The sequence below is a fragment of the Balaenoptera physalus genome (assembly GCF_965194825.1).
Source record: "Balaenoptera physalus genome assembly, chromosome: X".
NCBI classification, from domain to species: Eukaryota; Metazoa; Chordata; class Mammalia; order Artiodactyla; family Balaenopteridae; genus Balaenoptera; species Balaenoptera physalus.
The window spans coordinates 33,896,968-33,909,700 of NC_138903.1; positions in this window are offsets into that span (position 1 = coordinate 33,896,968).

The window sequence follows — 12,733 nt, forward strand, 5'->3', positions numbered from 1 at the left end:
CCAAGTGTGATTTCGTGAAATAACAGGTCTTAGAGTACGTCAAAGTTAGCTATGCTCTTCAGTTCTTGCTTTGAAGCCAACCTGCCTTGGGAATACTTTTATCAGTAAACACAGACAATGGGTGTCTTTGTTTTCTCAAAGTCTGTATCACCAGTTGTATTAGCTAGGGCTGCCAGGACACAAAGTACCACAAACCAGATGGCTTAGAAAAACAGAAATGCATCGTCTCACAATTCTGGAGGCTGGAAGTTCAAAATCGAGGTATGGGCCGGGTGGGTTCCTTCTGAGAGCTGTGAGGGAAGGATCTGTTATGGCTTCCCTCCTGGACTTGTAGACACATCACCCTGTTCTCTGTCTTCATGGCCACAGGATAGTCTCCCTTTGTGCACGTCTGTATGTCCAAATTTCCCCTTCACGTGACACGAGTCGTACTGGACTAGGACCCGTCCTAATGACCTCATCTTAACTCAATTACATCTGCAAGTAGCCTATTTTCAAATAAGGTCACATTCTGAGCTACTGGGGGTTAGGACTGCAACATGTGATTTTGCGGGGGGAGGGGGGGGGTGCGATTCAACCTCTAACACAAATCTAGGACAGATTGACAATAAGGTAACTCTAGCAGTACATGAAGCAGGAGGGTAACTGTGTTAAAGAAATCTGTCTTTCAACGCAAGCTTCTCAATGAATTGCTGAAGTGGTGCCAACTCTCATCTATCAATCAAATTGAACTCTTGAACCAATAAAATAAAGTACTTAAAGGACACGTTATGGTGGGCCTTTTCAGGCAGCTGCATCACAGAATCACAGTGCTGGTAAGAAAGATGGGTAGTAAACTCTGAACAGATGCTTTAGAATAGTCTTTACCACCGATATAAGACTTGGGGGAAATGCGACACCAATCTTAGAAGGAAAAAGAGCTGCACAATCAAGTTCATCCTGAACTCAAATCATCAAAGGGTCGATATATTTTGGAGCAGAACATGTGCCTGGTGTCAAAATTAGTACCATCTTCCTAATGACATTCCAATCTTGGACCTGCAGCCGTGACTAGACAGCTTGTTTCAGTGCAGAGTTCTGATCTGGCTGAAGAAATCCACAGTGTTAACTGTCATCCACTGACTCAGGTCCTCTTCCTGAGGACAACATGACAGCTCCCTTCATGTTCCCACTTCCTACGGTGCTTCTGCAGGTTTTAAGTGTTCGTACTGATGAGCTCCTTCAGGGATGTTCTTCTTGGACTTGAACGTATGAGAAGAATGGCTGCTGAAGAGGAAGCTCTTCTGTTCTTCTTGAGGGTGAGGGTAGAGGTGGGGGAGGGAGAGGCCATTAGACTGCAGAGCAGTTAGTGTTCAGAGGCAGCACTTGGGAACCGGGAGGGGTAGACAGTCCTCAGCCTGCGGACAGCAAAACCCAGGCTAGCGCTGCTCTGAGCAGGGGTCAAACTTGGTGCAAACACCTGTGTTGCTTCCCCCACCTCCCCAGCCAGGAAAATGGACCCAGCTACATGGCACACGGAAAGGCTTCACTTACATCACCATTATAATGTTGGACGCCAATCAAATACCCAAACAAATAAATATACAGTTATGAACTGTGCTAAATTATATGAAGGGAAAGAAAGACATTCTCTAAAGGACCCCAGTATCCACATCTGTAAAATATGAAAATGTGCTCTAGGTCTCAAGGAGTAAATGAGATAATGCATGGAAAGCACTTGGCACAGCATCCGGTGTTCAGTAAATGCTCAATAATATGAGCTCTTTTGATATCATTATGATTCTGCCCCGTAATTCCAGCCTCTAATATCTTCTATATTGAAATGTTTGCTGATTTATAGTGATGGATTCTCCTTAGGAACTCATAGTCCATTATTATTGTTTACTATAGTCAATTCACCAACTTGTTAGTCTACCCTTCCATAAAGAAGAATGAAGTATATGTGGGTTCTATGTCACAATACAAGCACGTATAGTTTCTCCCTCTGCACACTAATCACAGCGTTCTATTACCGCTATTGCCATCAGACAGAACTGACAAATTATGTGACATTATTGGTATTGTTTTCTGCCAAGACACTAGAAGTTACAATGTTTATATCATGCAAAGATCAGACTGACATCTAAATCATCCTTGCCAGTTTCTACTATCAGTTATTTACTTAGGTCTCTTCGTTTTTCCAGTCATCCTGCAAAGTCTTACTATTTTGATTTACTTCAGCCTGACGCCCATCTTTGCTCCACTTGGAAAGCATGCTTGGCGCGTGACGCTGGGAGGGGGGCTGCTGTCACGGGCATCCTCTGTGCCATTGCAGGAGCATCCCTTGTGCCTGGGAGGGACCGGGGTGCCCGTCTCTGAGGAGGAAAGAATGGAGTTTCCCTCCAGAGTGGAGGGCGGGGTCAACCACGGGCTTGTGCGGAGATGTGTCTCTCGGTCTCCTCTGCTGTCTACCTCCGCTCATGAATTTGCAGGCAATAAGCAGGTCAGAGAGTCATGTGATTTAAAATTTTAGGCCTGCAAGGGCTTTGAAGTCCATTTTGTCAACCCCCTCAAAGTCCACTTAGATCCCTTCTGTAGTATCTTCATATCAAGAGGCCATTCAAGTGCATCTTTCCCCTTAGAAGAAGGAGCATTCCATCTATTTGAGGAGAACTTTATGAGGAATTTTAGGCGCTGCCTTAATTAAGTGGGATCAACATGTACTTGAAGACCTGTATAAACTGTCAAGCAGAATTTCAATTTAGGGAAAGATTCTCCCGGTCTGTCATAAAACTGAAGATGGGACTGTATCTCCTAGAGAATAATAACACTAAAACAGTAAAATGATGATAATAGCTAAATTTATTAGAACTTTAATAAGCGTCACTCGTGCACAGTGAAAGGTAAAGTAAGCCCTTCACGTTCTGACTCGTGTCATCTCGGCAACGCATACACGTGGGATGGACCGTTATTCCCAGATGGGCAAGCTGAAGCTCGGAGAAGTTGCAAAGGTTGCTCAAGAAACTATTACGGAGGCCACGTGATCACTGAGCTTTCCCAAAAATAATGCTGTCTGTGTATATCCTCCTTGAGAGTTTACACACTTGTTTGCTTTACGTTATTTCCATTTGATTTTCCTCCTCACATGCTCACGAGTCTGCTCCAAACCTATCTTACCTGCCATCTACTTTTGCACCTTTCACCAGAGAAACTGGAAAGCACTATCTTTGGAATATTATCTACATCTTAGAAACAAGGAATTCGAGTCTGGGCCTAAATGCTGCCTCCATAATCTGTTCTGGGCCAAAGCAAGTTTGTTATCCAGGTAAATGGGGGTTTGGATAAAGAAGCCAATAGTCTCCAGTATTCCCAGGAAGCCCTCCACGTGGTTAGTAACTAAGACCCTTAGCATAAACCCCTGTCCACATCCCCCGCTCCTCGCTGAAGTCACAGTGAAGCCAGGCGGAGCCGGAGCGGCGAGGTTCCTTCCTGGCCACTAGAGGCCAGCAAACCACAGCCGAGAACCTCCGAGCTGGAGTGCGCTGCTTCTGACATCACGAGGCCGGTTCGTTCAAAAGGAGGAAGACGCTGCTAGAATGTTTCCAGAAGGAAAACGTCCCATGTATTTTCAGTGCATACTACTGAGAGGCCTCTAGTTTTTAAGGCTTCGCGAGACTTCCCAGAATGTAAGTCTTAAGGAAATTAAACAAGCAGAGAAGGTGTGTCTCTGGGGTGTCCCTCCACCTCTTCCAAAAGCCCTATGCTTTCCGTTTTATCATAATGCTTTATTTCTCCCACCCCCTTACCTACCTGGAACAAAACACAACTTGAACTGTTCTCTTTTTTCCTCTAATAATTTATTTTCTGAAAAGCAATAACGTCCCTCCTCTTCTTCCCTTCTCCTCAGGTTCACACCCTTTCTCTCCCCCTTTTTCTTTCTATTGCTCACTCCTCTCTTCCCCTCTCTGTTGCATTTCTAGGAGGAAATAAACACTCCGTGACTAGATAATCCACTCTCACTGTTTCAACTACCACCTGTGAGCTGATGACTTGTAAATCTGTTATCTCTGGCTGACACCTCTCCTGCAAGCCTCGAAGGTCTATTTCTCACTAACTGTTAGACATCTGCACACGGGTGGGTCCCCAGGACAGCAGCTCGACCAGACTGAACACTAGACGGCACTGTGTGAAATAATCCCAACAACCACAAACACATTTGCAAATATTTGCGTATGTAGAGAATATCTTTGAAACGAGACACAAGAAACCAATAAAGGTGGCAGCCCCCAGCGCTGGGAGCACTACAGCCAGGGGACAAGGTCGGAGACTCACTTTTCTCTACGTGCCTTTCGGACCCTTTGGATTTCATACAATGTGCATGGATTACCTACTAAACAATAAAGGGAACTGTATAAACATTTTAATGTTTACATCTTCTAGAGTTTTACCAAGCCCCGTGTTCTCCTTCTGCCACGTGCTCCCTGGGTAGATAAATTGACTCTCAGTTTCAACTACCAGTTATGAGCTGGTGACTCCCAGATCTGTCATCTCTGGCCCACACCCCTCCTTTGAGCTTCAGAGTTCCATTTCGCACCGTCAGACCTTTGTCCGTGGGTATGTCACCAGAACCTCAAACCCAACGTCCCCTGCACCCCACTCACCATCTTCCAGCTGCGTGACCTTGAAGAAGGCCCCCTGTCAATCCTGCTGAACTGAAGGGCGACCCTGCTGCCGCTCCTCCTGAGCTGTCAGTCCCAGCTGCCAACAACCGTGGCCTCGCCCTGCACCTGCCAGAACTGGGGTTCACTCCTTCCCTCCCCAGATCCACCCCACCAGCCAGCCAAACAGCCCCGCCCCTCCCCTACAATATCGCTCAGATTCAGCCCATCCTCCCCATTTCTACTACCCTCCTGTAGGCCCTTATCATCTCTTTCCTGGGCTTCCATGCTCCCTCCCAATCTGACTTCCTTCTTCCAGGCCTGTGCTTTTCAAAGTCCCCCCACACACACACACAACTGCCCGAGTCACGCATGTAGGTGTAATGTTTTTTTTTCTTTTTTTGCTGCACCGCGCGGCTTGCGGGATCTTAGCTCCCCGACCAGGAATAGAACCTGGGGCCCCCTGCAGTGGGAGCACGGAGTCCTAACCACCGGACAGCCAGGGAATTCCCTGTTTTTTTAATTAATTAATTAATTTTTTTTGGTAAGTGTAAGTCTAACAGCATTGCTCCTGGCTCACCCCGGGGGGCTCCTGTACCAGGTGAGGAGGCCCCAACACAGCACCGCACTGCGTCCTTGTCCCTCCCCACCTGGCCTTGTCGTTCCCCACCTGGCTTTGCCGACCTGTCCGGCTTCATCTCCTCCCATTTCTTGACTTATTACAGAAGTCACGCAACTGTTTGCAGTTTCCCAAGCATCCTGTGCTGTTCCTCCCTGACACCTTTGTTTATGCTCCTCGCTTAGCTTAGAATGCCCACTCCTGACCCCCTTCGGCTTCCCTTCATAGTGGCCATCTCCTCACCATCACGTGAGACTCACACAAACACCTAAGGAAGGAACGTGGCATAAAGACGTCCTGAGACGGCGAAGACTGGAAACTGTGAGCCTCGGGCCCAGTCGTAACATCGCTGACAAGGGAAAGCAAAAGGATCATGATCTCCAGCTAGTTTAATTCAGTGGTATAAGTAACCGATCTAGAATTTCTTTGAAAACAACATTAACCATCCTGCATGACCACTGGAAGAAATGAAAAGGAGCAAGAGACAACTCAAGTTTAGGCTGCATCATGTCTGGTCACCCAACCACAAGACACATGAAAGGTACTGAGTAGGTACTAAGACTCCATAGAGTCCCCTGTTGTCATATAACATCTACCAACGACTTTAAGTAACTTCACACTTCACAGTGAATCATCTGCCTTCAGCATTTACCCTCCTTTTAGACTTGGGAACAAGCTAATGAGTTTGATGGGCAGGCAGCAGAATGAAGATGTGTTTTTGCCTCTCATAAAGGCTCCTTTTACATTTCTAGGGTCGTATCTTGAGTTTCAGGGCAAGTCTGAGCTCACTTAGTGCAGAGAAGAATATGTCAGGAGCTGGATATTACAGATTTAAGTCATAAAACAAAAGCACCTTGAGTCTTGGTGTAAGTCTGCAGTGATAAAGATGCATAGTGGGGAAATTCCCAACATCCAAGGGGTCTCGATCAAACAAAACTGGGGCTGAATCATCTGTGGTGATGAGGGAGAGGTATGCAGATCAGAAGCATCTGAGATTTTTACATCTCACTAATGTCACTAAGTAGCCCAACCTTATCAGAGACACTATCAGGAAAATTCAGAGTCTGGCTTAGCTTTTGCCTCACCTTTGCGGCACATGCCAAGGATCAGAGAATGGACAACAGGAGAATATTAACCACAAGGAGTACCTGTGTGCCACAGTTAAAATAAACTCAGTTTCATTTCAATTCGTTCATTCATTCATTCAACAATATTTATTGAATGCTATGTGCAAGAATTTGGAGTAAGATCACTCTAGAGAGAGGGATGACATATCCGTGAAACACTTCTAAATTAGCCAGTCTCTATTTTCCAAGGGAATCTGTGGAGAGGTGTTGCGAATTAGAAGAGATAACAGAATTAAATCGCACATCTAGTCAGGAATGGAGGTATCCAAGTCCCTCTCTGCTCTCATGTGAAGGTAAGTTACAGCTACAGAATAAAGGAACACAAAATATACATAGATAGGTATGGTGCCATACAGCCAAAGGATTTGGGACAATCTCAATTTTAATATCCTTTTCCCTTATCTCGAAGAGCACGCTTGTATTTGTCAACCCACACAGCCCAATTTTGACTTGGGAAATACAGCTAGGTTGGCAGACACACAGAGAGGGCATCTAATGACCTGCTGGTCCCGTCAGGAGAAGAACAAAAAGAGAGAAATACTGAAGAAATACTGAATTTGAGGATCATGAAGGCAAAGATATGGATGGCTCTGAATACAGGAGAAGACGGAGCAAAAGGACCTGGACAGGCTGTTCTCAAGAGTGGAGCTCCTTAGGAACACTTCTTTGGTATTGAGAAAAAGGTGATAATGTAAAATAAGAGAAAGAGAGAATGAAGGAAGCTCCTTCTGAACTTTTCTTGAAGGTCAAGACAATTTGATAATTTACAAAAAAGACTTGCATCAACCCCATCTTCCCCATTTTGGAGCTCTAATAAGCTCTGGTATAACTTTTTCTTTCTTTCAGAGAACAAACCACACTAATCTTGGAAAATGGTCACAGATATTTTTTAGTGTAATACAGGTATTGCTGAAACACAAATAGATAAGCTTGGTTATACAGGGAAATCTAGTCATTACAAGGATTTTTTCGAGGTTAGATATATTCTGGGAATATTGGCTGGGTCTGGGGATGGACTGCAAATGATATTTCTATAGACCAACTCTTCTTCGTTCTCTCGTCCAAGGTCGAGTAGGCTATCCTGAGTCAGAAAATCTGGACCAGAACCTGGTTCTGCCATTTGCTGACTGTTAGATCTGAGACAAGAAATGTTAAGCTCTTTGAGCCTAATATTCATCATTCATAGAAAGGAAACAAGTCCTTCCTTGAAGAGATTTTAGAAAGTTTAAATAACCTAAAATACAGTAAAGTGCTTAGAACATGATAAAAAGATATATAAGTGATAGTTATCAGTACTCTTTACCAACTCTCTCTGGTCTGTTTGCCACGGTACATGGGAGGGAGAGGGTTCTAAAAACAAACAAGGAAGAACACTTGACCAATGAGCTACAAAATATATTACACAATGGCAGGAGAACTGACTTTCAATAATCATATACTAGAAATTTTCGTTACACCTGGGTAACACCAAATTCTATTTAAAATGCCAATCTCAACTGTTTCTGCCATTTGACTTTGACCCCTCTAATAAAGATTTAGCATAAATAGATAGAATGACAATCTTCAGTAAAGGGGATAGAAATGTTTTATCTACCAAGTTCTTTATTGCCTAACAGTCTTTACAAATAGGGCCAGAGATAAAGTTACCATTAAAACTAACAGGATGTTCAGTATTACCTCCTGGATATTACTTGTGTGATATTCTTGCTGTAATCTTATCTTAGGTTGCCACCAAATGTTTCCTGAATGCCCAACAAATATTCATACTGTAATCTTATCTTAGGTTGTCACCAAATGTTTCCTGAATGCCCATCAAATATTCATACTGTGCTAGGTACCATCAGGGACACAATGATGATTAGAGCACAGGCTTTGCCCCAAAGGCGCTCATCACCTAGCGAGAGGGAGGCAGTGGTAGTAATTGACAAAAAGGCCAGCTGTTGAAGAGTTTTCTGAAAAAGGTGCAAAGTGTTCTGGGAATATAAGCAAAAGGTAGGTTGCTTTCAACTGCAGACATCTAGGAGGGTTCTCTAGGGAATTATTTGAACAAGGTCATGGAGGACGGGTAGGACTCCATTGCCAGAATGGCAGTAAAGGGATGGGGTTAGCAGCAAGGCTGAGAAGCAAGCTTGAGCTTGACCCAGAAGGTGGATGAGGGCAGGATGCATTCAGAAACAGTAGCTACAACAGCATGGAGTTGTACAGAACGCAGGGAGTAAAGAAGACAAAGTAGAAAAGGCAGGTCAGGAGAAGACTGGGGAAGGTTTTAAATGGCCAGCTGAGAAGCTGGGATTTTTTTCTAGCTGCAGAAATCCAGTGAAGGAAGAATGCCATGCTGGGTCTTGGTTCTGGAAAGATGCACAATTAGAGTCAGTATGGAGGATTTATTGGAGGGGTGAGAAAGAGACTAAAGGGAAGTCAACCAGATAAGGAGCCCTGGCCATGGGCCAAAGGTATTAAGACCTAGAAGGTGGGCAGTGGCACAGAAAGCAATGGATGAATGGCACTCTGCTTTTTTGTCTTGAGATGACACACTCCTTGAGTGCGCCAGTCTCAGATATACTTTGTCGCTGAGATTAAGAGCCTTGGGCTAAACTGAAGAAATGAAAGTCCTTGAATGTAACTAATTTGTGCAACTGCTCCTTTAAAGACTTGCCTGGTGGTCACTGTCTGAAGAACGCACACAGAGATAGAAGTGACCGTGTGCAAAGATTTTCTTAACCAAGGGACCTGTGATAAAATAAATGGGATACAAAAGTCCAGTGATTTGCATTGTCCCAACATCACACAATACCCCAGTTTTTTACATCTTTGTCCCCTCCGCAGTCACTGTGTATTTTCTTTAGGCTTTTCCCTCTTCTACAATTTCTGTTTTTTGTTTTTTGTTTTCCGGCCTTGCTGTGTGTGCCTCGTGGAATCTTAGTTCCCCGACCAGGGACTGAACTCACGCCCTCGGCAGTGAAAGCACTGAGTCCTAACCACTGGGGCGCCAGGGAGTTCCCAATTTTTGCTATTTTTATGTGAACATCTTTTGCAGGTGATGGTTGACAACTGGTTGTCCCTAATTCGTTCCCCAATATGAATGAGCCAATGAACCTACTTTTTAAAATGCTTTGAGGGACTTCCCTGGTGGTCCAGTGGTTAAGACTCCGTGCTTCCAACACAAGGGGCGTAGGTTGGATCCCTGGTCGGGGAGCTAAGACTGCACGTGCTGAGCCAAGAAAATATATTTAAAAAAATGCTTTGAGATTCTTAATGTAGATGCCCAAACCCATGTAAAAATCACATAATTATGAAATGAAATGACCAACCTTACTATTTAAACTCTATTCTCAGAAATAAAATCAAACATTCTCCAACACATGCAACAAATCAAATATCACCATCGGCACTTTTCCTTTTCATACCTAACATGTGAGCTCTTAACTGCACTACTGCATTCATTTTCTCCTTTCAGATAACAAAAAAGTGAATCTGTGAATGTAGCTACACAGATTCCTTTAGAAAGCAATCAGACATAGAATGACTCTTAAGTGAAGACTCTGGGCACTTTTCTATGTGTATAAATGCATGCACTCTGCATACCAGTGGCAAAACCAGAAAGAACATTCACTGGTTTTCTTTCTCAGGACCTGTTAGGATTCCTTCTAGCCCCCATCTTTACTCACTCTCTAAGGAAATCAAGATCTGGGCAGCAATGCCAGGCTAGCGGGTCAGTGGGGACCAGGAACCGAGGAGTGTATTTAAAAACAGAAACATTGGGGCTTCCCTGGTGGTGCAGTGTAACAATCCGTCTGCCAATGCAGGGGACATGGGTTCCAATCCTGGTCCAGGAAGATCCCACATGCCGCAGAGCAACCAAGCCCGTGTGCCACAACTACTGAGCCTGCGCTCTAGAGACCGTGAGCCACAACTACTGAGCCTGCACGCCACAACTACTGAAGCCCGTGTGCCTAGAGCCTGTGCTCCACAACAAGAGAAGCCACCGCAATGAGAAGCCTGCGCACCGCAACAAAGGGTAGGCCCCCGCTCGCCGCAACTAGAGAAAGCCCACGCACAGCAACAAAGACCCAACGCAGCCAAAAATAAATAAATAAAATAAATTTATTTTTTAGAAAACCAGAAACATTTATTAGTGTTTGACAATTAATTAGATCTTCTCTTCTTGCTTTTAAAGACAGTTTCATAATGTTAAAATGTAGTCTACCATTCTACTGGTGATAATTCAAAGTCCTTCTTGCCCACACTCTCTGACATAAATCATAGCAATATTTTTTGATCTGTCTCTTAAACCTAAGGAAATAAAATTTAAAAAAGAAAACAAATGGAACCTAATTAAACTTAAAAGCTTTTGCATAGCAAAGGAAACCATCGACAAAACAAAAAGACAACCTACTGAATGAGAAAATATTTGCAAATCGTATGACTGATAAGGGGTTAATACCTAAAATATATAAATAGCTCATACAACTCAACATTAAAAAAACCCAACTAAAAAACAGACAGAAGGGACTTCCCTGGCGGTCCAGTGGTTAACACTCTGCGCTTCCAATGCAGGGGATGTGGGTTCGATCCCTGGTCGGGGAACTAAGATCCCACATGCCGCACAGGCAAAAAATTGAAAAACAAAAACAAAATAAACAAACAAACAAAAAAACCAGGCAGAAGACCTGAATAGGCATTTTTCCGAAGAGGCAATGCAGATGGCCAATAGGAGAAGATGCTCAACAGCACTGATCATCAGGGAAATACAAATCAAAACCACAATGAGGTATCACCTCACGCCTGTCAGAATGGCTATCATCAAAAAGAACACAAATAACAAATGTTGTCAAGGATATGGAGACAAGGGAACTCTTGTACACTGTGGGAGGGAATGTAAATTGGTGCAGCTACTGTGGAAAATAGTATGGAGGTTTCTCAGAAAACTAAAACTAGAACTACCATATGACCCAGCAATTCCACTGGGAATTGCTGGGACATATGGTTTAAAAAAAAAAAAAAAAAAACCAAAACCACTAATTCAAAAAGATACGTGCATCCCAATGTTCATAGCAGCACTATTTACAATAGCCAAGACATGGAAGCAACCTAAGTGTCCATCTACAGATGAACGGATAAAGAAGATGTAGTGTGTGTGTGTGTGTGTGTGTGTGTGTGTGTGTGTGTGTGTGTGTGTATACACCTACATACATACACTCATACAATGGAATGTTACTCAGCCATAAAAAAGAATGAAAGTTTGCCATTTGGGGCAACATGGATGGACACAGAGGGTATTATGCTAAGTGAAATAAGTCAGACAAAGACACATACTGTATGATATTACTTATATGTAGAGTCTAAAGAATACAACAAATTAGTGAATATAACAAAACAGAAGCAGACTCACAGACATAGAGAACACACTAGTGACACTACTGTTTACCAGTGGGGACAGGGAAGGGGGGAAGGAGTAACATAGGGATAGGGGAGTAGGAGGTACAAACTATTATGTATAAAGGAAGCTACAAGGATATATTGTACAGAGGGAATATAGCCAATATTCTATAATAACTATAGATGGAGTATAACCTTTAAAAATTGTGAATCACTATACTGTACACCTGTAACTTAAATAATATTGTACATCAATTATATTTCAATAAAAAGTGCTTTTTGTTCAAATTTTCCGTTGAATTGGGTTGGTCCATTTACATGGGTAAGTGAAAGAATCACAGAGATACTGGGTCACAACACTGACAAGCAATAGTTGATAAATATTAAAATATATATTAAGGGCTGTATAATACTTTTGCTATCAAGCCTATCGAGGTGTCCACTGACCCATGCCGTTCTTGGTGTTGACTAGGAAAAAAAACTCCAGCCAGTCCTTAATACATAGAGTTAATATGTTCTGAGAGGGAGGGGGCAGTCAATGTAACCTTTTTCCCTAACAAAGTGCTGTTCCAGTAACCCATTTGAACATTGAAAACTCTTGGAGGCAAGATGGTAATGACAATTAAACTGCAGACAAGTGAGTGCCTCATTCAATTACTGTTTGGATCGGAAAAAAAAAAGAAAGAAAGAAACAATAAGGTGACTGTTTAAAAGGAGAGCAAACAACTCTTTCCTTAGAGCACTAATCTTGGGTGACAATGGGGCAAAAGGCTTATACTTTGGGAGGCAGCTGCACCCCTGCCTGGAAACCAGGAACTCTTTAATACAGAGGAGTAAATTATTTTCTAAATGCATTGATCCAATTCCTAAAAAGTCTGCTTATCTCCAAGGCAGAAGAACTTCATTTTGTTCTGAATGAAAGGATAAAGCTCTTTGTTTCTGGTTAGAGATCATTAAGATGATACTTTTAT